At 45.0% G+C, this 25402-nt stretch overlaps 19 non-coding genes across 19 annotated transcripts; all 19 read left to right on the forward strand.

Moving 5' to 3' along the window:
- The first annotated feature begins 1082 nt into the window (after window positions 1–1082).
- On the forward strand, window positions 1083–1273 carry LOC141249000 (U2 spliceosomal RNA). Its single transcript, XR_012311973.1, has one exon. It is a non-coding gene; the product is annotated as a U2 spliceosomal RNA (small nuclear RNA).
- A 1118-nt stretch (window positions 1274–2391) lies between these two features.
- Window positions 2392–2582, forward strand: LOC141249001 (U2 spliceosomal RNA). Its single transcript, XR_012311974.1, has one exon. It is a non-coding gene; the product is annotated as a U2 spliceosomal RNA (small nuclear RNA).
- A 1118-nt stretch (window positions 2583–3700) lies between these two features.
- LOC141249002 (U2 spliceosomal RNA) lies at window positions 3701–3891 on the forward strand. The gene has a single exon (XR_012311975.1). It is a non-coding gene; the product is annotated as a U2 spliceosomal RNA (small nuclear RNA).
- Window positions 3892–5009: 1118 nt separating this feature from the next.
- LOC141249003 (U2 spliceosomal RNA) lies at window positions 5010–5200 on the forward strand. The gene has a single exon (XR_012311976.1). It is a non-coding gene; the product is annotated as a U2 spliceosomal RNA (small nuclear RNA).
- Window positions 5201–6318: 1118 nt separating this feature from the next.
- Window positions 6319–6509, forward strand: LOC141249004 (U2 spliceosomal RNA). Its single transcript, XR_012311977.1, has one exon. It is a non-coding gene; the product is annotated as a U2 spliceosomal RNA (small nuclear RNA).
- Window positions 6510–7627: 1118 nt separating this feature from the next.
- Window positions 7628–7818, forward strand: LOC141249005 (U2 spliceosomal RNA). The gene has a single exon (XR_012311978.1). It is a non-coding gene; the product is annotated as a U2 spliceosomal RNA (small nuclear RNA).
- A 1118-nt stretch (window positions 7819–8936) lies between these two features.
- Window positions 8937–9127, forward strand: LOC141249007 (U2 spliceosomal RNA). The gene has a single exon (XR_012311980.1). It is a non-coding gene; the product is annotated as a U2 spliceosomal RNA (small nuclear RNA).
- Window positions 9128–10245: 1118 nt separating this feature from the next.
- Window positions 10246–10436, forward strand: LOC141249008 (U2 spliceosomal RNA). Its single transcript, XR_012311981.1, has one exon. It is a non-coding gene; the product is annotated as a U2 spliceosomal RNA (small nuclear RNA).
- A 1118-nt stretch (window positions 10437–11554) lies between these two features.
- On the forward strand, window positions 11555–11745 carry LOC141249009 (U2 spliceosomal RNA). The gene has a single exon (XR_012311982.1). It is a non-coding gene; the product is annotated as a U2 spliceosomal RNA (small nuclear RNA).
- Window positions 11746–12863: 1118 nt separating this feature from the next.
- Window positions 12864–13054, forward strand: LOC141249010 (U2 spliceosomal RNA). Its single transcript, XR_012311983.1, has one exon. It is a non-coding gene; the product is annotated as a U2 spliceosomal RNA (small nuclear RNA).
- A 1118-nt stretch (window positions 13055–14172) lies between these two features.
- LOC141249011 (U2 spliceosomal RNA) lies at window positions 14173–14363 on the forward strand. The gene has a single exon (XR_012311984.1). It is a non-coding gene; the product is annotated as a U2 spliceosomal RNA (small nuclear RNA).
- A 1118-nt stretch (window positions 14364–15481) lies between these two features.
- On the forward strand, window positions 15482–15672 carry LOC141249012 (U2 spliceosomal RNA). Its single transcript, XR_012311985.1, has one exon. It is a non-coding gene; the product is annotated as a U2 spliceosomal RNA (small nuclear RNA).
- Window positions 15673–16790: 1118 nt separating this feature from the next.
- On the forward strand, window positions 16791–16981 carry LOC141249013 (U2 spliceosomal RNA). The gene has a single exon (XR_012311986.1). It is a non-coding gene; the product is annotated as a U2 spliceosomal RNA (small nuclear RNA).
- Window positions 16982–18099: 1118 nt separating this feature from the next.
- Window positions 18100–18290, forward strand: LOC141249014 (U2 spliceosomal RNA). Its single transcript, XR_012311987.1, has one exon. It is a non-coding gene; the product is annotated as a U2 spliceosomal RNA (small nuclear RNA).
- Window positions 18291–19408: 1118 nt separating this feature from the next.
- On the forward strand, window positions 19409–19599 carry LOC141249015 (U2 spliceosomal RNA). Its single transcript, XR_012311988.1, has one exon. It is a non-coding gene; the product is annotated as a U2 spliceosomal RNA (small nuclear RNA).
- A 1118-nt stretch (window positions 19600–20717) lies between these two features.
- On the forward strand, window positions 20718–20908 carry LOC141249016 (U2 spliceosomal RNA). The gene has a single exon (XR_012311989.1). It is a non-coding gene; the product is annotated as a U2 spliceosomal RNA (small nuclear RNA).
- Window positions 20909–22026: 1118 nt separating this feature from the next.
- On the forward strand, window positions 22027–22217 carry LOC141249018 (U2 spliceosomal RNA). The gene has a single exon (XR_012311991.1). It is a non-coding gene; the product is annotated as a U2 spliceosomal RNA (small nuclear RNA).
- Window positions 22218–23335: 1118 nt separating this feature from the next.
- LOC141249019 (U2 spliceosomal RNA) lies at window positions 23336–23526 on the forward strand. Its single transcript, XR_012311992.1, has one exon. It is a non-coding gene; the product is annotated as a U2 spliceosomal RNA (small nuclear RNA).
- A 1118-nt stretch (window positions 23527–24644) lies between these two features.
- Window positions 24645–24835, forward strand: LOC141249020 (U2 spliceosomal RNA). Its single transcript, XR_012311993.1, has one exon. It is a non-coding gene; the product is annotated as a U2 spliceosomal RNA (small nuclear RNA).
- Window positions 24836–25402: the final 567 nt, after the last annotated feature.

The raw sequence follows: 25402 nt of genomic DNA on the forward strand, positions 1-25402 counted from the left end.
TCAATGTTTTTTGTTCATTTTGCTTGTTTGTCGGATTTTGGGATGGACTCTTTGGCTCTGCTTTTCTTCTCCTCATTGGATTTTTCATGTTCAAAGTTGCAGAAGCCAGATTACAAGCTCATTTTGGTTCAACTTCAGCAACTGTGCATTGCATTGCCATGTAATGTGATGCAATGCTATCTTTCTAGCTCTCCCTTTCTACTTCCTTTTGGATAAACAGACATATTAGGCAAGCATTTTGGAGCTTTCACCTAAATAACTACAGGTGGTGAGATAAGCTGCACAATATAATTGACCTTTCAGTATATTGTTGCACACACACCATCTATTTAGCAAATGCCCTTGTTATCAACAGCAGCCTTTTAAACTCACCCGAGCTAACAGGTATGTGCGCTGGTTACACTGCTGCGCTTAAAATTTCTTTTTTGGTTTGCTACAATGCCGTTTCTGAAACGTTGTCTCCTTCTGCTGGAACACTGACTTCTTTCATTTAATGCCTGCAGACTATAAAAGAGAACCCAACCCAAAAAGTTTGGTTGATTAGTCTGTGGCATTCTGTTAAACTGTTGCTTATGGCGGTCTCTGTGAGCTTCTCAGCGACATTCAGCCAGCCAGGTATCCTGCCTGCAGTAGATGGAATGTGGCAATGGAACGCTGGCTGCGCGTGTCATAATAGGCTCTGAGCCTTTATATACCTGTGCACAGCAGCAGCCACCTTCAGTCTGCTGCTGGACAGCCAGCAGCAGCAGCAGCAGCAGGAGAGGTATGTAATCAGGAGCCCTCCTGCTAAGGGTAGACAGCTGCTCGTTCCACCCCACCCCCCGCCTTAATTGGTTCTCCTCCCTTCCAACGGTGTTGAGGCGGGTGGGAACAGCAGGGGGTGAAGGTGCTGTGTTTAAAGAGGTGGAGTTATGCAGATCTAAAACGCGTGGATTGCAGCAGCAGCAAGCCGAAAAGTGCAGGCATGTAAGGGATCTAGAGGTTGACAACATGTCTTCTTAACGGGAGTCCAGGAGCTCATCTCCACAAATGGACTTTTTAGGATCCTTGGGTGGCTCCGTAGTTTGAAACCAATTCTGGTTATCGCTTCTCGGCCTTTTGGCTAAGATCAAGTGTAGTATCTGTTCTTATCAGTTTAATATCTGATACGTCCCCTATCTGGGGACCATATATTAAATGGATTTTTAGAACAGGGAGATGGAAAAAGAGCTTGCTCTGTCCACTCCACGCATTGACCTGGTATTGCAGTATCTCCAGGACCGGTGCACCCCTTCTTTAATGCAGTTTCTAAAATCAGAAAGAATTGAATTCAATGTTTTTTGTTCATTTTGCTTGTTTGTCGGATTTTGGGATGGACTCTTTGGCTCTGCTTTTCTTCTCCTCATTGGATTTTTCATGTTCAAAGTTGCAGAAGCCAGATTACAAGCTCATTTTGGTTCAACTTCAGCAACTGTGCATTGCATTGCCATGTAATGTGATGCAATGCTATCTTTCTAGCTCTCCCTTTCTACTTCCTTTTGGATAAACAGACATATTAGGCAAGCATTTTGGAGCTTTCACCTAAATAACTACAGGTGGTGAGATAAGCTGCACAATATAATTGACCTTTCAGTATATTGTTGCACACACACCATCTATTTAGCAAATGCCCTTGTTATCAACAGCAGCCTTTTAAACTCACCCGAGCTAACAGGTATGTGCGCTGGTTACACTGCTGCGCTTAAAATTTCTTTTTTGGTTTGCTACAATGCCTTTTCTGAAACGTTGTCTCCTTCTGCTGGAACACTGACTTCTTTCATTTAATGCCTGCAGACTATAAAAGAGAACCCAACCCAAAAAGTTTGGTTGATTAGTCTGTGGCATTCTGTTAAACTGTTGCTTATGGCGGTCTCTGTGAGCTTCTCAGCGACATTCAGCCAGCCAGGTATCCTGCCTGCAGTAGATGGAATGTGGCAATGGAACGCTGGCTGCGCGTGTCATAATAGGCTCTGAGCCTTTATATACCTGTGCACAGCAGCAGCCACCTTCAGTCTGCTGCTGGACAGCCAGCAGCAGCAGCAGCAGCAGGAGAGGTATGTAATCAGGAGCCCTCCTGCTAAGGGTAGACAGCTGCTCGTTCCACCCCACCCCCCGCCTTAATTGGTTCTCCTCCCTTCCAACGGTGTTGAGGCGGGTGGGAACAGCAGGGGGTGAAGGTGCTGTGTTTAAAGAGGTGGAGTTATGCAGATCTAAAACGCGTGGATTGCAGCAGCAGCAAGCCGAAAAGTGCAGGCATGTAAGGGATCTAGAGGTTGACAACATGTCTTCTTAACGGGAGTCCAGGAGCTCATCTCCACAAATGGACTTTTTAGGATCCTTGGGTGGCTCCGTAGTTTGAAACCAATTCTGGTTATCGCTTCTCGGCCTTTTGGCTAAGATCAAGTGTAGTATCTGTTCTTATCAGTTTAATATCTGATACGTCCCCTATCTGGGGACCATATATTAAATGGATTTTTAGAACAGGGAGATGGAAAAAGAGCTTGCTCTGTCCACTCCACGCATTGACCTGGTATTGCAGTATCTCCAGGACCGGTGCACCCCTTCTTTAATGCAGTTTCTAAAATCAGAAAGAATTGAATTCAATGTTTTTTGTTCATTTTGCTTGTTTGTCGGATTTTGGGATGGACTCTTTGGCTCTGCTTTTCTTCTCCTCATTGGATTTTTCATGTTCAAAGTTGCAGAAGCCAGATTACAAGCTCATTTTGGTTCAACTTCAGCAACTGTGCATTGCATTGCCATGTAATGTGATGCAATGCTATCTTTCTAGCTCTCCCTTTCTACTTCCTTTTGGATAAACAGACATATTAGGCAAGCATTTTGGAGCTTTCACCTAAATAACTACAGGTGGTGAGATAAGCTGCACAATATAATTGACCTTTCAGTATATTGTTGCACACACACCATCTATTTAGCAAATGCCCTTGTTATCAACAGCAGCCTTTTAAACTCACCCGAGCTAACAGGTATGTGCGCTGGTTACACTGCTGCGCTTAAAATTTCTTTTTTGGTTTGCTACAATGCCTTTTCTGAAACGTTGTCTCCTTCTGCTGGAACACTGACTTCTTTCATTTAATGCCTGCAGACTATAAAAGAGAACCCAACCCAAAAAGTTTGGTTGATTAGTCTGTGGCATTCTGTTAAACTGTTGCTTATGGCGGTCTCTGTGAGCTTCTCAGCGACATTCAGCCAGCCAGGTATCCTGCCTGCAGTAGATGGAATGTGGCAATGGAACGCTGGCTGCGCGTGTCATAATAGGCTCTGAGCCTTTATATACCTGTGCACAGCAGCAGCCACCTTCAGTCTGCTGCTGGACAGCCAGCAGCAGCAGCAGCAGCAGGAGAGGTATGTAATCAGGAGCCCTCCTGCTAAGGGTAGACAGCTGCTCGTTCCACCCCACCCCCCGCCTTAATTGGTTCTCCTCCCTTCCAACGGTGTTGAGGCGGGTGGGAACAGCAGGGGGTGAAGGTGCTGTGTTTAAAGAGGTGGAGTTATGCAGATCTAAAACGCGTGGATTGCAGCAGCAGCAAGCCGAAAAGTGCAGGCATGTAAGGGATCTAGAGGTTGACAACATGTCTTCTTAACGGGAGTCCAGGAGCTCATCTCCACAAATGGACTTTTTAGGATCCTTGGGTGGCTCCGTAGTTTGAAACCAATTCTGGTTATCGCTTCTCGGCCTTTTGGCTAAGATCAAGTGTAGTATCTGTTCTTATCAGTTTAATATCTGATACGTCCCCTATCTGGGGACCATATATTAAATGGATTTTTAGAACAGGGAGATGGAAAAAGAGCTTGCTCTGTCCACTCCACGCATTGACCTGGTATTGCAGTATCTCCAGGACCGGTGCACCCCTTCTTTAATGCAGTTTCTAAAATCAGAAAGAATTGAATTCAATGTTTTTTGTTCATTTTGCTTGTTTGTCGGATTTTGGGATGGACTCTTTGGCTCTGCTTTTCTTCTCCTCATTGGATTTTTCATGTTCAAAGTTGCAGAAGCCAGATTACAAGCTCATTTTGGTTCAACTTCAGCAACTGTGCATTGCATTGCCATGTAATGTGATGCAATGCTATCTTTCTAGCTCTCCCTTTCTACTTCCTTTTGGATAAACAGACATATTAGGCAAGCATTTTGGAGCTTTCACCTAAATAACTACAGGTGGTGAGATAAGCTGCACAATATAATTGACCTTTCAGTATATTGTTGCACACACACCATCTATTTAGCAAATGCCCTTGTTATCAACAGCAGCCTTTTAAACTCACCCGAGCAAACAGGTATGTGCGCTGGTTACACTGCTGCGCTTAAAATTTCTTTTTTGGTTTGCTACAATGCCTTTTCTGAAACGTTGTCTCCTTCTGCTGGAACACTGACTTCTTTCATTTAATGCCTGCAGACTATAAAAGAGAACCCAACCCAAAAAGTTTGGTTGATTAGTCTGTGGCATTCTGTTAAACTGTTGCTTATGGCGGTCTCTGTGAGCTTCTCAGCGACATTCAGCCAGCCAGGTATCCTGCCTGCAGTAGATGGAATGTGGCAATGGAACGCTGGCTGCGCGTGTCATAATAGGCTCTGAGCCTTTATATACCTGTGCACAGCAGCAGCCACCTTCAGTCTGCTGCTGGACAGCCAGCAGCAGCAGCAGCAGCAGGAGAGGTATGTAATCAGGAGCCCTCCTGCTAAGGGTAGACAGCTGCTCGTTCCACCCCACCCCCCGCCTTAATTGGTTCTCCTCCCTTCCAACGGTGTTGAGGCGGGTGGGAACAGCAGGGGGTGAAGGTGCTGTGTTTAAAGAGGTGGAGTTATGCAGATCTAAAACGCGTGGATTGCAGCAGCAGCAAGCCGAAAAGTGCAGGCATGTAAGGGATCTAGAGGTTGACAACATGTCTTCTTAACGGGAGTCCAGGAGCTCATCTCCACAAATGGACTTTTTAGGATCCTTGGGTGGCTCCGTAGTTTGAAACCAATTCTGGTTATCGCTTCTCGGCCTTTTGGCTAAGATCAAGTGTAGTATCTGTTCTTATCAGTTTAATATCTGATACGTCCCCTATCTGGGGACCATATATTAAATGGATTTTTAGAACAGGGAGATGGAAAAAGAGCTTGCTCTGTCCACTCCACGCATTGACCTGGTATTGCAGTATCTCCAGGACCGGTGCACCCCTTCTTTAATGCAGTTTCTAAAATCAGAAAGAATTGAATTCAATGTTTTTTGTTCATTTTGCTTGTTTGTCGGATTTTGGGATGGACTCTTTGGCTCTGCTTTTCTTCTCCTCATTGGATTTTTCATGTTCAAAGTTGCAGAAGCCAGATTACAAGCTCATTTTGGTTCAACTTCAGCAACTGTGCATTGCATTGCCATGTAATGTGATGCAATGCTATCTTTCTAGCTCTCCCTTTCTACTTCCTTTTGGATAAACAGACATATTAGGCAAGCATTTTGGAGCTTTCACCTAAATAACTACAGGTGGTGAGATAAGCTGCACAATATAATTGACCTTTCAGTATATTGTTGCACACACACCATCTATTTAGCAAATGCCCTTGTTATCAACAGCAGCCTTTTAAACTCACCCGAGCTAACAGGTATGTGCGCTGGTTACACTGCTGCGCTTAAAATTTCTTTTTTGGTTTGCTACAATGCCTTTTCTGAAACGTTGTCTCCTTCTGCTGGAACACTGACTTCTTTCATTTAATGCCTGCAGACTATAAAAGAGAACCCAACCCAAAAAGTTTGGTTGATTAGTCTGTGGCATTCTGTTAAACTGTTGCTTATGGCGGTCTCTGTGAGCTTCTCAGCGACATTCAGCCAGCCAGGTATCCTGCCTGCAGTAGATGGAATGTGGCAATGGAACGCTGGCTGCGCGTGTCATAATAGGCTCTGAGCCTTTATATACCTGTGCACAGCAGCAGCCACCTTCAGTCTGCTGCTGGACAGCCAGCAGCAGCAGCAGCAGCAGGAGAGGTATGTAATCAGGAGCCCTCCTGCTAAGGGTAGACAGCTGCTCGTTCCACCCCACCCCCCGCCTTAATTGGTTCTCCTCCCTTCCAACGGTGTTGAGGCGGGTGGGAACAGCAGGGGGTGAAGGTGCTGTGTTTAAAGAGGTGGAGTTATGCAGATCTAAAACGCGTGGATTGCAGCAGCAGCAAGCCGAAAAGTGCAGGCATGTAAGGGATCTAGAGGTTGACAACATGTCTTCTTAACGGGAGTCCAGGAGCTCATCTCCACAAATGGACTTTTTAGGATCCTTGGGTGGCTCCGTAGTTTGAAACCAATTCTGGTTATCGCTTCTCGGCCTTTTGGCTAAGATCAAGTGTAGTATCTGTTCTTATCAGTTTAATATCTGATACGTCCCCTATCTGGGGACCATATATTAAATGGATTTTTAGAACAGGGAGATGGAAAAAGAGCTTGCTCTGTCCACTCCACGCATTGACCTGGTATTGCAGTATCTCCAGGACCGGTGCACCCCTTCTTTAATGCAGTTTCTAAAATCAGAAAGAATTGAATTCAATGTTTTTTGTTCATTTTGCTTGTTTGTCGGATTTTGGGATGGACTCTTTGGCTCTGCTTTTCTTCTCCTCATTGGATTTTTCATGTTCAAAGTTGCAGAAGCCAGATTACAAGCTCATTTTGGTTCAACTTCAGCAACTGTGCATTGCATTGCCATGTAATGTGATGCAATGCTATCTTTCTAGCTCTCCCTTTCTACTTCCTTTTGGATAAACAGACATATTAGGCAAGCATTTTGGAGCTTTCACCTAAATAACTACAGGTGGTGAGATAAGCTGCACAATATAATTGACCTTTCAGTATATTGTTGCACACACACCATCTATTTAGCAAATGCCCTTGTTATCAACAGCAGCCTTTTAAACTCACCCGAGCTAACAGGTATGTGCGCTGGTTACACTGCTGCGCTTAAAATTTCTTTTTTGGTTTGCTACAATGCCTTTTCTGAAACGTTGTCTCCTTCTGCTGGAACACTGACTTCTTTCATTTAATGCCTGCAGACTATAAAAGAGAACCCAACCCAAAAAGTTTGGTTGATTAGTCTGTGGCATTCTGTTAAACTGTTGCTTATGGCGGTCTCTGTGAGCTTCTCAGCGACATTCAGCCAGCCAGGTATCCTGCCTGCAGTAGATGGAATGTGGCAATGGAACGCTGGCTGCGCGTGTCATAATAGGCTCTGAGCCTTTATATACCTGTGCACAGCAGCAGCCACCTTCAGTCTGCTGCTGGACAGCCAGCAGCAGCAGCAGCAGCAGGAGAGGTATGTAATCAGGAGCCCTCCTGCTAAGGGTAGACAGCTGCTCGTTCCACCCCACCCCCCGCCTTAATTGGTTCTCCTCCCTTCCAACGGTGTTGAGGCGGGTGGGAACAGCAGGGGGTGAAGGTGCTGTGTTTAAAGAGGTGGAGTTATGCAGATCTAAAACGCGTGGATTGCAGCAGCAGCAAGCCGAAAAGTGCAGGCATGTAAGGGATCTAGAGGTTGACAACATGTCTTCTTAACGGGAGTCCAGGAGCTCATCTCCACAAATGGACTTTTTAGGATCCTTGGGTGGCTCCGTAGTTTGAAACCAATTCTGGTTATCGCTTCTCGGCCTTTTGGCTAAGATCAAGTGTAGTATCTGTTCTTATCAGTTTAATATCTGATACGTCCCCTATCTGGGGACCATATATTAAATGGATTTTTAGAACAGGGAGATGGAAAAAGAGCTTGCTCTGTCCACTCCACGCATTGACCTGGTATTGCAGTATCTCCAGGACCGGTGCACCCCTTCTTTAATGCAGTTTCTAAAATCAGAAAGAATTGAATTCAATGTTTTTTGTTCATTTTGCTTGTTTGTCGGATTTTGGGATGGACTCTTTGGCTCTGCTTTTCTTCTCCTCATTGGATTTTTCATGTTCAAAGTTGCAGAAGCCAGATTACAAGCTCATTTTGGTTCAACTTCAGCAACTGTGCATTGCATTGCCATGTAATGTGATGCAATGCTATCTTTCTAGCTCTCCCTTTCTACTTCCTTTTGGATAAACAGACATATTAGGCAAGCATTTTGGAGCTTTCACCTAAATAACTACAGGTGGTGAGATAAGCTGCACAATATAATTGACCTTTCAGTATATTGTTGCACACACACCATCTATTTAGCAAATGCCCTTGTTATCAACAGCAGCCTTTTAAACTCACCCGAGCAAACAGGTATGTGCGCTGGTTACACTGCTGCGCTTAAAATTTCTTTTTTGGTTTGCTACAATGCCTTTTCTGAAACGTTGTCTCCTTCTGCTGGAACACTGACTTCTTTCATTTAATGCCTGCAGACTATAAAAGAGAACCCAACCCAAAAAGTTTGGTTGATTAGTCTGTGGCATTCTGTTAAACTGTTGCTTATGGCGGTCTCTGTGAGCTTCTCAGCGACATTCAGCCAGCCAGGTATCCTGCCTGCAGTAGATGGAATGTGGCAATGGAACGCTGGCTGCGCGTGTCATAATAGGCTCTGAGCCTTTATATACCTGTGCACAGCAGCAGCCACCTTCAGTCTGCTGCTGGACAGCCAGCAGCAGCAGCAGCAGCAGGAGAGGTATGTAATCAGGAGCCCTCCTGCTAAGGGTAGACAGCTGCTCGTTCCACCCCACCCCCCGCCTTAATTGGTTCTCCTCCCTTCCAACGGTGTTGAGGCGGGTGGGAACAGCAGGGGGTGAAGGTGCTGTGTTTAAAGAGGTGGAGTTATGCAGATCTAAAACGCGTGGATTGCAGCAGCAGCAAGCCGAAAAGTGCAGGCATGTAAGGGATCTAGAGGTTGACAACATGTCTTCTTAACGGGAGTCCAGGAGCTCATCTCCACAAATGGACTTTTTAGGATCCTTGGGTGGCTCCGTAGTTTGAAACCAATTCTGGTTATCGCTTCTCGGCCTTTTGGCTAAGATCAAGTGTAGTATCTGTTCTTATCAGTTTAATATCTGATACGTCCCCTATCTGGGGACCATATATTAAATGGATTTTTAGAACAGGGAGATGGAAAAAGAGCTTGCTCTGTCCACTCCACGCATTGACCTGGTATTGCAGTATCTCCAGGACCGGTGCACCCCTTCTTTAATGCAGTTTCTAAAATCAGAAAGAATTGAATTCAATGTTTTTTGTTCATTTTGCTTGTTTGTCGGATTTTGGGATGGACTCTTTGGCTCTGCTTTTCTTCTCCTCATTGGATTTTTCATGTTCAAAGTTGCAGAAGCCAGATTACAAGCTCATTTTGGTTCAACTTCAGCAACTGTGCATTGCATTGCCATGTAATGTGATGCAATGCTATCTTTCTAGCTCTCCCTTTCTACTTCCTTTTGGATAAACAGACATATTAGGCAAGCATTTTGGAGCTTTCACCTAAATAACTACAGGTGGTGAGATAAGCTGCACAATATAATTGACCTTTCAGTATATTGTTGCACACACACCATCTATTTAGCAAATGCCCTTGTTATCAACAGCAGCCTTTTAAACTCACCCGAGCTAACAGGTATGTGCGCTGGTTACACTGCTGCGCTTAAAATTTCTTTTTTGGTTTGCTACAATGCCTTTTCTGAAACGTTGTCTCCTTCTGCTGGAACACTGACTTCTTTCATTTAATGCCTGCAGACTATAAAAGAGAACCCAACCCAAAAAGTTTGGTTGATTAGTCTGTGGCATTCTGTTAAACTGTTGCTTATGGCGGTCTCTGTGAGCTTCTCAGCGACATTCAGCCAGCCAGGTATCCTGCCTGCAGTAGATGGAATGTGGCAATGGAACGCTGGCTGCGCGTGTCATAATAGGCTCTGAGCCTTTATATACCTGTGCACAGCAGCAGCCACCTTCAGTCTGCTGCTGGACAGCCAGCAGCAGCAGCAGCAGCAGGAGAGGTATGTAATCAGGAGCCCTCCTGCTAAGGGTAGACAGCTGCTCGTTCCACCCCACCCCCCGCCTTAATTGGTTCTCCTCCCTTCCAACGGTGTTGAGGCGGGTGGGAACAGCAGGGGGTGAAGGTGCTGTGTTTAAAGAGGTGGAGTTATGCAGATCTAAAACGCGTGGATTGCAGCAGCAGCAAGCCGAAAAGTGCAGGCATGTAAGGGATCTAGAGGTTGACAACATGTCTTCTTAACGGGAGTCCAGGAGCTCATCTCCACAAATGGACTTTTTAGGATCCTTGGGTGGCTCCGTAGTTTGAAACCAATTCTGGTTATCGCTTCTCGGCCTTTTGGCTAAGATCAAGTGTAGTATCTGTTCTTATCAGTTTAATATCTGATACGTCCCCTATCTGGGGACCATATATTAAATGGATTTTTAGAACAGGGAGATGGAAAAAGAGCTTGCTCTGTCCACTCCACGCATTGACCTGGTATTGCAGTATCTCCAGGACCGGTGCACCCCTTCTTTAATGCAGTTTCTAAAATCAGAAAGAATTGAATTCAATGTTTTTTGTTCATTTTGCTTGTTTGTCGGATTTTGGGATGGACTCTTTGGCTCTGCTTTTCTTCTCCTCATTGGATTTTTCATGTTCAAAGTTGCAGAAGCCAGATTACAAGCTCATTTTGGTTCAACTTCAGCAACTGTGCATTGCATTGCCATGTAATGTGATGCAATGCTATCTTTCTAGCTCTCCCTTTCTACTTCCTTTTGGATAAACAGACATATTAGGCAAGCATTTTGGAGCTTTCACCTAAATAACTACAGGTGGTGAGATAAGCTGCACAATATAATTGACCTTTCAGTATATTGTTGCACACACACCATCTATTTAGCAAATGCCCTTGTTATCAACAGCAGCCTTTTAAACTCACCCGAGCAAACAGGTATGTGCGCTGGTTACACTGCTGCGCTTAAAATTTCTTTTTTGGTTTGCTACAATGCCTTTTCTGAAACGTTGTCTCCTTCTGCTGGAACACTGACTTCTTTCATTTAATGCCTGCAGACTATAAAAGAGAACCCAACCCAAAAAGTTTGGTTGATTAGTCTGTGGCATTCTGTTAAACTGTTGCTTATGGCGGTCTCTGTGAGCTTCTCAGCGACATTCAGCCAGCCAGGTATCCTGCCTGCAGTAGATGGAATGTGGCAATGGAACGCTGGCTGCGCGTGTCATAATAGGCTCTGAGCCTTTATATACCTGTGCACAGCAGCAGCCACCTTCAGTCTGCTGCTGGACAGCCAGCAGCAGCAGCAGCAGCAGGAGAGGTATGTAATCAGGAGCCCTCCTGCTAAGGGTAGACAGCTGCTCGTTCCACCCCACCCCCCGCCTTAATTGGTTCTCCTCCCTTCCAACGGTGTTGAGGCGGGTGGGAACAGCAGGGGGTGAAGGTGCTGTGTTTAAAGAGGTGGAGTTATGCAGATCTAAAACGCGTGGATTGCAGCAGCAGCAAGCCGAAAAGTGCAGGCATGTAAGGGATCTAGAGGTTGACAACATGTCTTCTTAACGGGAGTCCAGGAGCTCATCTCCACAAATGGACTTTTTAGGATCCTTGGGTGGCTCCGTAGTTTGAAACCAATTCTGGTTATCGCTTCTCGGCCTTTTGGCTAAGATCAAGTGTAGTATCTGTTCTTATCAGTTTAATATCTGATACGTCCCCTATCTGGGGACCATATATTAAATGGATTTTTAGAACAGGGAGATGGAAAAAGAGCTTGCTCTGTCCACTCCACGCATTGACCTGGTATTGCAGTATCTCCAGGACCGGTGCACCCCTTCTTTAATGCAGTTTCTAAAATCAGAAAGAATTGAATTCAATGTTTTTTGTTCATTTTGCTTGTTTGTCGGATTTTGGGATGGACTCTTTGGCTCTGCTTTTCTTCTCCTCATTGGATTTTTCATGTTCAAAGTTGCAGAAGCCAGATTACAAGCTCATTTTGGTTCAACTTCAGCAACTGTGCATTGCATTGCCATGTAATGTGATGCAATGCTATCTTTCTAGCTCTCCCTTTCTACTTCCTTTTGGATAAACAGACATATTAGGCAAGCATTTTGGAGCTTTCACCTAAATAACTACAGGTGGTGAGATAAGCTGCACAATATAATTGACCTTTCAGTATATTGTTGCACACACACCATCTATTTAGCAAATGCCCTTGTTATCAACAGCAGCCTTTTAAACTCACCCGAGCTAACAGGTATGTGCGCTGGTTACACTGCTGCGCTTAAAATTTCTTTTTTGGTTTGCTACAATGCCTTTTCTGAAACGTTGTCTCCTTCTGCTGGAACACTGACTTCTTTCATTTAATGCCTGCAGACTATAAAAGAGAACCCAACCCAAAAAGTTTGGTTGATTAGTCTGTGGCATTCTGTTAAACTGTTGCTTATGGCGGTCTCTGTGAGCTTCTCAGCGACATTCAGCCAGCCAGGTATCCTGCCTGCAGTAGATGGAATGTGGCAATGGAACGCTGGCTGCGCGTGTCATAATAGGCTCTGAGCCTTTATATACCTGTGCACAGCAGCAGCCACCTTCAGTCTGCTGCTGGACAGCCAGCAGCAGCAGCAGCAGCAGGAGAGGTATGTAATCAGGAGCCCTCCTGCTAAGGGTAGACAGCTGCTCGTTCCACCCCACCCCCCGCCTTAATTGGTTCTCCTCCCTTCCAACGGTGTTGAGGCGGGTGGGAACAGCAGGGGGTGAAGGTGCTGTGTTTAAAGAGGTGGAGTTATGCAGATCTAAAACGCGTGGATTGCAGCAGCAGCAAGCCGAAAAGTGCAGGCATGTAAGGGATCTAGAGGTTGACAACATGTCTTCTTAACGGGAGTCCAGGAGCTCATCTCCACAAATGGACTTTTTAGGATCCTTGGGTGGCTCCGTAGTTTGAAACCAATTCTGGTTATCGCTTCTCGGCCTTTTGGCTAAGATCAAGTGTAGTATCTGTTCTTATCAGTTTAATATCTGATACGTCCCCTATCTGGGGACCATATATTAAATGGATTTTTAGAACAGGGAGATGGAAAAAGAGCTTGCTCTGTCCACTCCACGCATTGACCTGGTATTGCAGTATCTCCAGGACCGGTGCACCCCTTCTTTAATGCAGTTTCTAAAATCAGAAAGAATTGAATTCAATGTTTTTTGTTCATTTTGCTTGTTTGTCGGATTTTGGGATGGACTCTTTGGCTCTGCTTTTCTTCTCCTCATTGGATTTTTCATGTTCAAAGTTGCAGAAGCCAGATTACAAGCTCATTTTGGTTCAACTTCAGCAACTGTGCATTGCATTGCCATGTAATGTGATGCAATGCTATCTTTCTAGCTCTCCCTTTCTACTTCCTTTTGGATAAACAGACATATTAGGCAAGCATTTTGGAGCTTTCACCTAAATAACTACAGGTGGTGAGATAAGCTGCACAATATAATTGACCTTTCAGTATATTGTTGCACACACACCATCTATTTAGCAAATGCCCTTGTTATCAACAGCAGCCTTTTAAACTCACCCGAGCTAACAGGTATGTGCGCTGGTTACACTGCTGCGCTTAAAATTTCTTTTTTGGTTTGCTACAATGCCTTTTCTGAAACGTTGTCTCCTTCTGCTGGAACACTGACTTCTTTCATTTAATGCCTGCAGACTATAAAAGAGAACCCAACCCAAAAAGTTTGGTTGATTAGTCTGTGGCATTCTGTTAAACTGTTGCTTATGGCGGTCTCTGTGAGCTTCTCAGCGACATTCAGCCAGCCAGGTATCCTGCCTGCAGTAGATGGAATGTGGCAATGGAACGCTGGCTGCGCGTGTCATAATAGGCTCTGAGCCTTTATATACCTGTGCACAGCAGCAGCCACCTTCAGTCTGCTGCTGGACAGCCAGCAGCAGCAGCAGCAGCAGGAGAGGTATGTAATCAGGAGCCCTCCTGCTAAGGGTAGACAGCTGCTCGTTCCACCCCACCCCCCGCCTTAATTGGTTCTCCTCCCTTCCAACGGTGTTGAGGCGGGTGGGAACAGCAGGGGGTGAAGGTGCTGTGTTTAAAGAGGTGGAGTTATGCAGATCTAAAACGCGTGGATTGCAGCAGCAGCAAGCCGAAAAGTGCAGGCATGTAAGGGATCTAGAGGTTGACAACATGTCTTCTTAACGGGAGTCCAGGAGCTCATCTCCACAAATGGACTTTTTAGGATCCTTGGGTGGCTCCGTAGTTTGAAACCAATTCTGGTTATCGCTTCTCGGCCTTTTGGCTAAGATCAAGTGTAGTATCTGTTCTTATCAGTTTAATATCTGATACGTCCCCTATCTGGGGACCATATATTAAATGGATTTTTAGAACAGGGAGATGGAAAAAGAGCTTGCTCTGTCCACTCCACGCATTGACCTGGTATTGCAGTATCTCCAGGACCGGTGCACCCCTTCTTTAATGCAGTTTCTAAAATCAGAAAGAATTGAATTCAATGTTTTTTGTTCATTTTGCTTGTTTGTCGGATTTTGGGATGGACTCTTTGGCTCTGCTTTTCTTCTCCTCATTGGATTTTTCATGTTCAAAGTTGCAGAAGCCAGATTACAAGCTCATTTTGGTTCAACTTCAGCAACTGTGCATTGCATTGCCATGTAATGTGATGCAATGCTATCTTTCTAGCTCTCCCTTTCTACTTCCTTTTGGATAAACAGACATATTAGGCAAGCATTTTGGAGCTTTCACCTAAATAACTACAGGTGGTGAGATAAGCTGCACAATATAATTGACCTTTCAGTATATTGTTGCACACACACCATCTATTTAGCAAATGCCCTTGTTATCAACAGCAGCCTTTTAAACTCACCCGAGCTAACAGGTATGTGCGCTGGTTACACTGCTGCGCTTAAAATTTCTTTTTTGGTTTGCTACAATGCCTTTTCTGAAACGTTGTCTCCTTCTGCTGGAACACTGACTTCTTTCATTTAATGCCTGCAGACTATAAAAGAGAACCCAACCCAAAAAGTTTGGTTGATTAGTCTGTGGCATTCTGTTAAACTGTTGCTTATGGCGGTCTCTGTGAGCTTCTCAGCGACATTCAGCCAGCCAGGTATCCTGCCTGCAGTAGATGGAATGTGGCAATGGAACGCTGGCTGCGCGTGTCATAATAGGCTCTGAGCCTTTATATACCTGTGCACAGCAGCAGCCACCTTCAGTCTGCTGCTGGACAGCCAGCAGCAGCAGCAGCAGCAGGAGAGGTATGTAATCAGGAGCCCTCCTGCTAAGGGTAGACAGCTGCTCGTTCCACCCCACCCCCCGCCTTAATTGGTTCTCCTCCCTTCCAACGGTGTTGAGGCGGGTGGGAACAGCAGGGGGTGAAGGTGCTGTGTTTAAAGAGGTGGAGTTATGCAGATCTAAAACGCGTGGATTGCAGCAGCAGCAAGCCGAAAAGTGCAGGCATGTAAGGGATCTAGAGGTTGACAACATGTCTTCTTAACGGGAGTCCAGGAGCTCATCTCCACAAATGGACTTTTTAGGATCCTTGGGTGGCTCCGTAGTTTGAAACCAATTCTGGTTATCGCTTCTCGGCCTTTTGGCTAAGATCAAGTGTAGTATCTGTTCTTATCAGTTTAATATCTGATACGTCCCCTATCTGGGGACCATATATTAAATGGATTTTTAGAACAGGGAGATGGAAAAAGAGCTTGCTCTGTCCACTCCACGCATTGACCTGGTATTGCAGTATCTCCAGGACCGGTGCACCCCTTCTTTAATGCAGTTTCTAAAATCAGAAAGAATTGAATTCAATGTTTTTTGTTCATTTTGCTTGTTTGTCGGATTTTGGGATGGACTCTTTGGCTCTGCTTTTCTTCTCCTCATTGGATTTTTCATGTTCAAAGTTGCAGAAGCCAGATTACAAGCTCATTTTGGTTCAACTTCAGCAACTGTGCATTGCATTGCCATGTAATGTGATGCAATGCTATCTTTCTAGCTCTCCCTTTCTACTTCCTTTTGGATAAACAGACATATTAGGCAAGCATTTTGGAGCTTTCACCTAAATAACTACAGGTGGTGAGATAAGCTGCACAATATAATTGACCTTTCAGTATATTGTTGCACACACACCATCTATTTAGCAAATGCCCTTGTTATCAACAGCAGCCTTTTAAACTCACCCGAGCTAACAGGTATGTGCGCTGGTTACACTGCTGCGCTTAAAATTTCTTTTTTGGTTTGCTACAATGCCTTTTCTGAAACGTTGTCTCCTTCTGCTGGAACACTGACTTCTTTCATTTAATGCCTGCAGACTATAAAAGAGAACCCAACCCAAAAAGTTTGGTTGATTAGTCTGTGGCATTCTGTTAAACTGTTGCTTATGGCGGTCTCTGTGAGCTTCTCAGCGACATTCAGCCAGCCAGGTATCCTGCCTGCAGTAGATGGAATGTGGCAATGGAACGCTGGCTGCGCGTGTCATAATAGGCTCTGAGCCTTTATATACCTGTGCACAGCAGCAGCCACCTTCAGTCTGCTGCTGGACAGCCAGCAGCAGCAGCAGCAGCAGGAGAGGTATGTAATCAGGAGCCCTCCTGCTAAGGGTAGACAGCTGCTCGTTCCACCCCACCCCCCGCCTTAATTGGTTCTCCTCCCTTCCAACGGTGTTGAGGCGGGTGGGAACAGCAGGGGGTGAAGGTGCTGTGTTTAAAGAGGTGGAGTTATGCAGATCTAAAACGCGTGGATTGCAGCAGCAGCAAGCCGAAAAGTGCAGGCATGTAAGGGATCTAGAGGTTGACAACATGTCTTCTTAACGGGAGTCCAGGAGCTCATCTCCACAAATGGACTTTTTAGGATCCTTGGGTGGCTCCGTAGTTTGAAACCAATTCTGGTTATCGCTTCTCGGCCTTTTGGCTAAGATCAAGTGTAGTATCTGTTCTTATCAGTTTAATATCTGATACGTCCCCTATCTGGGGACCATATATTAAATGGATTTTTAGAACAGGGAGATGGAAAAAGAGCTTGCTCTGTCCACTCCACGCATTGACCTGGTATTGCAGTATCTCCAGGACCGGTGCACCCCTTCTTTAATGCAGTTTCTAAAATCAGAAAGAATTGAATTCAATGTTTTTTGTTCATTTTGCTTGTTTGTCGGATTTTGGGATGGACTCTTTGGCTCTGCTTTTCTTCTCCTCATTGGATTTTTCATGTTCAAAGTTGCAGAAGCCAGATTACAAGCTCATTTTGGTTCAACTTCAGCAACTGTGCATTGCATTGCCATGTAATGTGATGCAATGCTATCTTTCTAGCTCTCCCTTTCTACTTCCTTTTGGATAAACAGACATATTAGGCAAGCATTTTGGAGCTTTCACCTAAATAACTACAGGTGGTGAGATAAGCTGCACAATATAATTGACCTTTCAGTATATTGTTGCACACACACCATCTATTTAGCAAATGCCCTTGTTATCAACAGCAGCCTTTTAAACTCACCCGAGCTAACAGGTATGTGCGCTGGTTACACTGCTGCGCTTAAAATTTCTTTTTTGGTTTGCTACAATGCCTTTTCTGAAACGTTGTCTCCTTCTGCTGGAACACTGACTTCTTTCATTTAATGCCTGCAGACTATAAAAGAGAACCCAACCCAAAAAGTTTGGTTGATTAGTCTGTGGCATTCTGTTAAACTGTTGCTTATGGCGGTCTCTGTGAGCTTCTCAGCGACATTCAGCCAGCCAGGTATCCTGCCTGCAGTAGATGGAATGTGGCAATGGAACGCTGGCTGCGCGTGTCATAATAGGCTCTGAGCCTTTATATACCTGTGCACAGCAGCAGCCACCTTCAGTCTGCTGCTGGACAGCCAGCAGCAGCAGCAGCAGCAGGAGAGGTATGTAATCAGGAGCCCTCCTGCTAAGGGTAGACAGCTGCTCGTTCCACCCCACCCCCCGCCTTAATTGGTTCTCCTCCCTTCCAACGGTGTTGAGGCGGGTGGGAACAGCAGGGGGTGAAGGTGCTGTGTTTAAAGAGGTGGAGTTATGCAGATCTAAAACGCGTGGATTGCAGCAGCAGCAAGCCGAAAAGTGCAGGCATGTAAGGGATCTAGAGGTTGACAACATGTCTTCTTAACGGGAGTCCAGGAGCTCATCTCCACAAATGGACTTTTTAGGATCCTTGGGTGGCTCCGTAGTTTGAAACCAATTCTGGTTATCGCTTCTCGGCCTTTTGGCTAAGATCAAGTGTAGTATCTGTTCTTATCAGTTTAATATCTGATACGTCCCCTATCTGGGGACCATATATTAAATGGATTTTTAGAACAGGGAGATGGAAAAAGAGCTTGCTCTGTCCACTCCACGCATTGACCTGGTATTGCAGTATCTCCAGGACCGGTGCACCCCTTCTTTAATGCAGTTTCTAAAATCAGAAAGAATTGAATTCAATGTTTTTTGTTCATTTTGCTTGTTTGTCGGATTTTGGGATGGACTCTTTGGCTCTGCTTTTCTTCTCCTCATTGGATTTTTCATGTTCAAAGTTGCAGAAGCCAGATTACAAGCTCATTTTGGTTCAACTTCAGCAACTGTGCATTGCATTGCCATGTAATGTGATGCAATGCTATCTTTCTAGCTCTCCCTTTCTACTTCCTTTTGGATAAACAGACATATTAGGCAAGCATTTTGGAGCTTTCACCTAAATAACTACAGGTGGTGAGATAAGCTGCACAATATAATTGACCTTTCAGTATATTGTTGCACACACACCATCTATTTAGCAAATGCCCTTGTTATCAACAGCAGCCTTTTAAACTCACCCGAGCTAACAGGTATGTGCGCTGGTTACACTGCTGCGCTTAAAATTTCTTTTTTGGTTTGCTACAATGCCTTTTCTGAAACGTTGTCTCCTTCTGCTGGAACACTGACTTCTTTCATTTAATGCCTGCAGACTATAAAAGAGAACCCAACCCAAAAAGTTTGGTTGATTAGTCTGTGGCATTCTGTTAAACTGTTGCTTATGGCGGTCTCTGTGAGCTTCTCAGCGACATTCAGCCAGCCAGGTATCCTGCCTGCAGTAGATGGAATGTGGCAATGGAACGCTGGCTGCGCGTGTCATAATAGGCTCTGAGCCTTTATATACCTGTGCACAGCAGCAGCCACCTTCAGTCTGCTGCTGGACAGCCAGCAGCAGCAGCAGCAGCAGGAGAGGTATGTAATCAGGAGCCCTCCTGCTAAGGGTAGACAGCTGCTCGTTCCACCCCACCCCCCGCCTTAATTGGTTCTCCTCCCTTCCAACGGTGTTGAGGCGGGTGGGAACAGCAGGGGGTGAAGGTGCTGTGTTTAAAGAGGTGGAGTTATGCAGATCTAAAACGCGTGGATTGCAGCAGCAGCAAGCCGAAAAGTGCAGGCATGTAAGGGATCTAGAGGTTGACAACATGTCTTCTTAACGGGAGTCCAGGAGCTCATCTCCACAAATGGACTTTTTAGGATCCTTGGGTGGCTCCGTAGTTTGAAACCAATTCTGGTTATCGCTTCTCGGCCTTTTGGCTAAGATCAAGTGTAGTATCTGTTCTTATCAGTTTAATATCTGATACGTCCCCTATCTGGGGACCATATATTAAATGGATTTTTAGAACAGGGAGATGGAAAAAGAGCTTGCTCTGTCCACTCCACGCATTGACCTGGTATTGCAGTATCTCCAGGACCGGTGCACCCCTTCTTTAATGCAGTTTCTAAAATCAGAAAGAATTGAATTCAATGTTTTTTGTTCATTTTGCTTGTTTGTCGGATTTTGGGATGGACTCTTTGGCTCTGCTTTTCTTCTCCTCATTGGATTTTTCATGTTCAAAGTTGCAGAAGCCAGATTACAAGCTCATTTTGGTTCAACTTCAGCAACTGTGCATTGCATTGCCATGTAATGTGATGCAATGCTATCTTTCTAGCTCTCCCTTTCTACTTCCTTTTGGATAAACAGACATATTAGGCAAGCATTTTGGAGCTTTCACCTAAATAACTACAGGTGGTGAGATAAGCTGCACAATATAATTGACCTTTCAGTATATTGTTGCACACACACCATCTATTTAGCAAATGCCCTTGTTATCAACAGCAGCCTTTTAAACTCACCCGAGCTAACAGGTATGTGCGCTGGTTACACTGCTGCGCTTAAAATTTCTTTTTTGGTTTGCTACAATGCCTTTTCTGAAACGTTGTCTCCTTCTGCTGGAACACTGACTTCTTTCATTTAATGCCTGCAGACTATAAAAGAGAACCCAACCCAAAAAGTTTGGTTGATTAGTCTGTGGCATTCTGTTAAACTGTTGCTTATGGCGGTCTCTGTGAGCTTCTCAGCGACATTCAGCCAGCCAGGTATCCTGCCTGCAGTAGATGGAATGTGGCAATGGAACGCTGGCTGCGCGTGTCATAATAGGCTCTGAGCCTTTATATACCTGTGCACAGCAGCAGCCACCTTCAGTCTGCTGCTGGACAGCCAGCAGCAGCAGCAGCAGCAGGAGAGGTATGTAATCAGGAGCCCTCCTGCTAAGGGTAGACAGCTGCTCGTTCCACCCCACCCCCCGCCTTAATTGGTTCTCCTCCCTTCCAACGGTGTTGAGGCGGGTGGGAACAGCAGGGGGTGAAGGTGCTGTGTTTAAAGAGGTGGAGTTATGCAGATCTAAAACGCGTGGATTGCAGCAGCAGCAAGCCGAAAAGTGCAGGCATGTAAGGGATCTAGAGGTTGACAACATGTCTTCTTAACGGGAGTCCAGGAGCTCATCTCCACAAATGGACTTTTTAGGATCCTTGGGTGGCTCCGTAGTTTGAAACCAATTCTGGTTATCGCTTCTCGGCCTTTTGGCTAAGATCAAGTGTAGTATCTGTTCTTATCAGTTTAATATCTGATACGTCCCCTATCTGGGGACCATATATTAAATGGATTTTTAGAACAGGGAGATGGAAAAAGAGCTTGCTCTGTCCACTCCACGCATTGACCTGGTATTGCAGTATCTCCAGGACCGGTGCACCCCTTCTTTAATGCAGTTTCTAAAATCAGAAAGAATTGAATTCAATGTTTTTTGTTCATTTTGCTTGTTTGTCGGATTTTGGGATGGACTCTTTGGCTCTGCTTTTCTTCTCCTCATTGGATTTTTCATGTTCAAAGTTGCAGAAGCCAGATTACAAGCTCATTTTGGTTCAACTTCAGCAACTGTGCATTGCATTGCCATGTAATGTGATGCAATGCTATCTTTCTAGCTCTCCCTTTCTACTTCCTTTTGGATAAACAGACATATTAGGCAAGCATTTTGGAGCTTTCACCTAAATAACTACAGGTGGTGAGATAAGCTGCACAATATAATTGACCTTTCAGTATATTGTTGCACACACACCATCTATTTAGCAAATGCCCTTGTTATCAACAGCAGCCTTTTAAACTCACCCGAGCTAACAGGTATGTGCGCTGGTTACACTGCTGCGCTTAAAATTTCTTTTTTGGTTTGCTACAATGCCTTTTCTGAAACGTTGTCTCCTTCTGCTGGAACACTGACTTCTTTCATTTAATGCCTGCAGACTATAAAAGAGAACCCAACCCAAAAAGTTTGGTTGATTAGTCTGTGGCATTCTGTTAAACTGTTGCTTATGGCGGTCTCTGTGAGCTTCTCAGCGACATTCAGCCAGCCAGGTATCCTGCCTGCAGTAGATGGAATGTGGCAATGGAACGCTGGCTGCGCGTGTCATAATAGGCTCTGAGCCTTTATATACCTGTGCACAGCAGCAGCCACCTTCAGTCTGCTGCTGGACAGCCAGCAGCAGCAGCAGCAGCAGGAGAGGTATGTAATCAGGAGCCCTCCTGCTAAGGGTAGACAGCTGCTCGTTCCACCCCACCCCCCGCCTTAATTGGTTCTCCTCCCTTCCAACGGTGTTGAGGCGGGTGGGAACAGCAGGGGGTGAAGGTGCTGTGTTTAAAGAGGTGGAGTTATGCAGATCTAAAACGCGTGGATTGCAGCAGCAGCAAGCCGAAAAGTGCAGGCATGTAAGGGATCTAGAGGTTGACAACATGTCTTCTTAACGGGAGTCCAGGAGCTCATCTCCACAAATGGACTTTTTAGGATCCTTGGGTGGCTCCGTAGTTTGAAACCAATTCTGGTTATCGCTTCTCGGCCTTTTGGCTAAGATCAAGTGTAGTATCTGTTCTTATCAGTTTAATATCTGATACGTCCCCTATCTGGGGACCATATATTAAATGGATTTTTAGAACAGGGAGATGGAAAAAGAGCTTGCTCTGTCCACTCCACGCATTGACCTGGTATTGCAGTATCTCCAGGACCGGTGCACCCCTTCTTTAATGCAGTTTCTAAAATCAGAAAGAATTGAATTCAATGTTTTTTGTTCATTTTGCTTGTTTGTCGGATTTTGGGATGGACTCTTTGGCTCTGCTTTTCTTCTCCTCATTGGATTTTTCATGTTCAAAGTTGCAGAAGCCAGATTACAAGCTCATTTTGGTTCAACTTCAGCAACTGTGCATTGCATTGCCATGTAATGTGATGCAATGCTATCTTTCTAGCTCTCCCTTTCTACTTCCTTTTGGATAAACAGACATATTAGGCAAGCATTTTGGAGCTTTCACCTAAATAACTACAGGTGGTGAGATAAGCTGCACAATATAATTGACCTTTCAGTATATTGTTGCACACACACCATCTATTTAGCAAATGCCCTTGTTATCAACAGCAGCCTTTTAAACTCACCCGAGCTAACAGGTATGTGCGCTGGTTACACTGCTGCGCTTAAAATTTCTTTTTTGGTTTGCTACAATGCCTTTTCTGAAACGTTGTCTCCTTCTGCTGGAACACTGACTTCTTTCATTTAATGCCTGCAGACTATAAAAGAGAACCCAACCCAAAAAGTTTGGTTGATTAGTCTGTGGCATTCTGTTAAACTGTTGCTTATGGCGGTCTCTGTGAGCTTCTCAGCGACATTCAGCCAGCCAGGTATCCTGCCTGCAGTAGATGGAATGTGGCAATGGAACGCTGGCTGCGCGTGTCATAATAGGCTCTGAGCCTTTATATACCTGTGCACAGCAGCAGCCACCTTCAGTCTGCTGCTGGACAGCCAGCAGCAGCAGCAGCAGCAGGAGAGGTATGTAATCAGGAGCCCTCCTGCTAAGGGTAGACAGCTGCTCGTTCCACCCCACCCCCCGCCTTAATTGGTTCTCCTCCCTTCCAACGGTGTTGAGGCGGGTGGGAACAGCAGGGGGTGAAGGTGCTGTGTTTAAAGAGGTGGAGTTATGCAGATCTAAAACGCGTGGATTGCAGCAGCAGCAAGCCGAAAAGTGCAGGCATGTAAGGGATCTAGAGGTTGACAACATGTCTTCTTAACGGGAGTCCAGGAGCTCATCTCCACAAATGGACTTTTTAGGATCCTTGGGTGGCTCCGTAGTTTGAAACCAATTCTGGTTATCGCTTCTCGGCCTTTTGGCTAAGATCAAGTGTAGTATCTGTTCTTATCAGTTTAATATCTGATACGTCCCCTATCTGGGGACCATATATTAAATGGATTTTTAGAACAGGGAGATGGAAAAAGAGCTTGCTCTGTCCACTCCACGCATTGACCTGGTATTGCAGTATCTCCAGGACCGGTGCACCCCTTCTTTAATGCAGTTTCTAAAATCAGAAAGAATTGAATTCAATGTTTTTTGTTCATTTTGCTTGTTTGTCGGATTTTGGGATGGACTCTTTGGCTCTGCTTTTCTTCTCCTCATTGGATTTTTCATGTTCAAAGTTGCAGAAGCCAGATTACAAGCTCATTTTGGTTCAACTTCAGCAACTGTGCATTGCATTGCCATGTAATGTGATGCAATGCTATCTTTCTAGCTCTCCCTTTCTACTTCCTTTTGGATAAACAGACATATTAGGCAAGCATTTTGGAGCTTTCACCTAAATAACTACAGGTGGTGAGATAAGCTGCACAATATAATTGACCTTTCAGTATATTGTTGCACACACACCATCTATTTAGCAAATGCCCTTGTTATCAACAGCAGCCTTTTAAACTCACCCGAGCTAACAGGTATGTGCGCTGGTTACACTGCTGCGCTTAAAATTTCTTTTTTGGTTTGCTACAATGCCTTTTCTGAAACGTTGTCTCCTTCTGCTGGAACACTGACTTCTTTCATTTAATGCCTGCAGACTATAAAAGAGAACCCAACCCAAAAAGTTTGGTTGATTAGTCTGTGGCATTCTGTTAAACTGTTGCTTATGGCGGTCTCTGTGAGCTTCTCAGCGACATTCAGCCAGCCAGGTATCCTGCCTGCAGTAGATGGAATGTGGCAATGGAACGCTGGCTGCGCGTGTCATAATAGGCTCTGAGCCTTTATATACCTGTGCACAGCAGCAGCCACCTTCAGTCTGCTGCTGGACAGCCAGCAGCAGCAGCAGCAGCAGGAGAGGTATGTAATCAGGAGCCCTCCTGCTAAGGGTAGACAGCTGCTCGTTCCACCCCACCCCCCGCCTTAATTGGTTCTCCTCCCTTCCAACGGTGTTGAGGCGGGTGGGAACAGCAGGGGGTGAAGGTGCTGTGTTTAAAGAGGTGGAGTTATGCAGATCTAAAACGCGTGGATTGCAGCAGCAGCAAGCCGAAAAGTGCAGGCATGTAAGGGATCTAGAGGTTGACAACATGTCTTCTTAACGGGAGTCCAGGAGCTCATCTCCACAAATGGACTTTTTAGGATCCTTGGGTGGCTCCGTAGTTTGAAACCAATTCTGGTTATCGCTTCTCGGCCTTTTGGCTAAGATCAAGTGTAGTATCTGTTCTTATCAGTTTAATATCTGATACGTCCCCTATCTGGGGACCATATATTAAATGGATTTTTAGAACAGGGAGATGGAAAAAGAGCTTGCTCTGTCCACTCCACGCATTGACCTGGTATTGCAGTATCTCCAGGACCGGTGCACCCCTTCTTTAATGCAGTTTCTAAAATCAGAAAGAATTGAATTCAATGTTTTTTGTTCATTTTGCTTGTTTGTCGGATTTTGGGATGGACTCTTTGGCTCTGCTTTTCTTCTCCTCATTGGATTTTTCATGTTCAAAGTTGCAGAAGCCAGATTACAAGCTCATTTTGGTTCAACTTCAGCAACTGTGCATTGCATTGCCATGTAATGTGATGCAATGCTATCTTTCTAGCTCTCCCTTTCTACTTCCTTTTGGATAAACAGACATATTAGGCAAGCATTTTGGAGCTTTCACCTAAATAACTACAGGTGGTGAGATAAGCTGCACAATATAATTGACCTTTCAGTATATTGTTGCACACACACCATCTATTTAGCAAATGCCCTTGTTATCAACAGCAGCCTTTTAAACTCACCCGAGCTAACAGGTATGTGCGCTGGTTACACTGCTGCGCTTAAAATTTCTTTTTTGGTTTGCTACAATGCCTTTTCTGAAACGTTGTCTCCTTCTGCTGGAACACTGACTTCTTTCATTTAATGCCTGCAGACTATAAAAGAGAACCCAACCCAAAAAG

This window comes from Phyllobates terribilis, unplaced genomic scaffold (assembly GCF_046119375.1).
Source record: "Phyllobates terribilis strain yellow unplaced genomic scaffold, ASM4611937v1 Scaffold_4213__1_contigs__length_63642, whole genome shotgun sequence".
In the NCBI taxonomy this organism is placed as follows: domain Eukaryota; kingdom Metazoa; phylum Chordata; class Amphibia; order Anura; family Dendrobatidae; genus Phyllobates; species Phyllobates terribilis.